The sequence below is a fragment of the Rhincodon typus genome, chromosome 5, assembly GCF_021869965.1.
Source record: "Rhincodon typus isolate 14 chromosome 5, sRhiTyp1.1, whole genome shotgun sequence".
NCBI classification, from domain to species: Eukaryota; Metazoa; Chordata; class Chondrichthyes; order Orectolobiformes; family Rhincodontidae; genus Rhincodon; species Rhincodon typus.
Genome location: NC_063336.1, coordinates 63,190,971 through 63,193,484, shown reverse-complemented (window position 1 = coordinate 63,193,484; position 2,514 = coordinate 63,190,971). Strand labels below are relative to the sequence as shown.

At 44.1% G+C, this 2,514-nt stretch overlaps 1 non-coding gene across 1 annotated transcript; it reads right to left on the bottom strand.

Moving 5' to 3' along the window:
* Positions 1 to 1,025: 1,025 nt before the first annotated feature.
* Positions 1,026 to 1,132, bottom strand: LOC125483230. Its single transcript, XR_007262188.1, has one exon. It is a non-coding gene; the product is annotated as a U6 spliceosomal RNA (small nuclear RNA).
* Between the last annotated feature and the right edge of the window lie 1,382 nt (positions 1,133 to 2,514).

Sequence of the window (2,514 nt, the reverse complement as noted above, 5' to 3'; positions counted from 1 at the left end):
TTTCCTTGCTGCTGGCTTGCACGTTCCCAATTAAAGTAGTCTTTGAATGGTGGGTTGTTAGTTTATAGATAGCTACTCACAGGTAGCATGTAGCCAATTAAACTCTTCAGTTGCTGAGCAGAATTTTCCAGGCAGCATTTGGGCCTAATCATTGGGGTCAAATTCTGTCTGATGAATAAAAGCCACAATGACAGGAGGAGACGAGTGAAGGGGGATGGGGGAGTGAGCATCACTCCATCCATCATTTATAAACTCTACCTCTATTACCTCATCTTCCCCTCCCCACTGTGGCAGCAACTGTAAGATGACCACTGGGGCTGTAGACCACTCTGTGGTGGGCTTGTTCTCCATGCCAAGAGCCTGGAAGTAGCGGCTTCTTTTTATTTTGTGAGTTTCTGAAATGTTTTCAGAAGAGATTTCAACCTTGAGGCACCCTCTCTTTCACATATTTCTAAAGAGTGGTAGCTCCCACTTTGAAAGTGGCACTTTTGATAAGTCAGTGTTAGAAGCCTACGTTAGTGGCCTGTTAACCTCATGAACATCCTCACTGTCTTTAATGAGTGGGCAGACAGACAGTACCCTGCTGCTTAGCTTGTGCACTTAAATTTCTGTTGGGACCTGGAAACGCACCTGACACCCGCCTTTGATGTTTATCTTGGTTGTGCCTAACTCCCCATCAGGAGCTTAAAGACAGTCACCATACTCAACTCTGCCCCTGACTCTCTTGAACTTCTGGTGTCCTACTGGTGTCTTCCACTGTGAAAACTGGTGGAAAGTACCTATTCAGTTCCTCTGCAATTATTTTGTTCCCCATTACTACTTCTCCAGTCTCATTTTTCAACAGTCCAATATCCAATCTTGCCTCTCTCTGACCTTTTATATATCTAAAAAAAACTTACAACCTTTAATATTTTTTGTGATCAACCTATTTAGAGATGTTATTGCACATCTCTGGAGCAGGTAAGACGTAAACCCATGCCTCCTGATCCGGGGCAGTGATTATCACTGTGCCACAAGAGGGCCTAAAAAATATTGAATGCTTCACAATTTTCCGTGTCATCTAAATGCAGGGGCCATGCTAATCTTCTCTTCAACGTTCTAATATTAGTATATGTACTGCTGAAGTGATTACTACTGGTTTATCCTCATATTCCATCTCTTACATAAGAACATAAGAACTAGGAACAGGAGTAGGCTATCCGGCCCCTCGAGCCTGCCCCGCCATTTAATAAGATCATGGCTGATCTTTTTGAGACTCAGCTCCACTTAACCGCCCACTCACCATAACCCTTAATTCCTTTACTGTTCAAAAATTTATCTGGCCTTGCCTTAAAAACATTCAGCGAGGTGACTTCAACCGTTTCACTGGGCAGGGAATTCCACAGATTCACAACCCGTTGGGTGAAGAAGTTCCTCCTGACCTCAGTCCTACATCTGCTTCCCTTTATTTTGAGGCAATGCCCCCTAATCCTAGTTTCACCTGCTAGTGGAAACAACCTCCCTGCCTCCACCTTATTTATTCCCTTCATAATCTTATATGTTTCTATAAGATCGCCCCTCATTCTTCTGAATTCCAATGAGTATAATCCCAGTCTACTCAGTCTCTCCTCATAATCCAACCCTCTCGACTCTGGAATCAACAGAGTGAATCTCGTCTGCACCCCCTCCAGTTCTAGTATATCTCTTCTCAAGTAAGGAGACCAAAACTGCGCACAGTACTCCAGGTGTGGCCTCACCAGGACCCTATACAGCTGCAGCATAGCCTCCCTGTTTTTAAACTCCATCCCTCTAGCAATGGCAGACAAAATTCCATTTGCCTTTTTAATTACCTGCTGCACCTGCAATCCCACCTTCAGCGATTCATGCACAAGGACACCCAAGTCCCTCTGCACAGCAGCGTGCTGCTATTTTTTACCATTTAAAACATAGTCCATTTTGCTGCTATTCCTACCAAAATGGATGACCTCACACTTATCAACATTGTACTCCATCTGCCAGACCTTTGCCCACTCACTTAGACTATCTATATCCCTCTGCAGACTTTCAGTGTCTTCTGCACACTTTGCCCTACCACTCATCTTAGTGTCATCTGCAAATTTTGACACACCACACTTAGTCCCCAACTCCAAATCATCTATGTAAATTGTAAACAATTGCGGTCCCAACACTGATCCCTGAGGCACACCACTAGCCACTGACCACCAACCAGAAAAACACACATTTACCCCTACTCATTGCTTTCTACTGGTCAACCAATCCTCTATCCATGCCAATACATTACCTGTAATACCGTGCAACTTTATCTTATGTAGCAGCCTTTGGTGTGGCACCTTGTCAAGTGCCTTCTGGAAATCCAGATACACCACATCCACAGGTTCCCCATTGTCCACCATGCAAGTAATGTCCTCAAAGAATTCCACCAAATTAGTTAAACATGACCTACCCTTCATGAACCCATGCTGGGTGTTCCCAATGGGACAATTTATATCCAGATGTCTTGCTATTTCTTCCTTA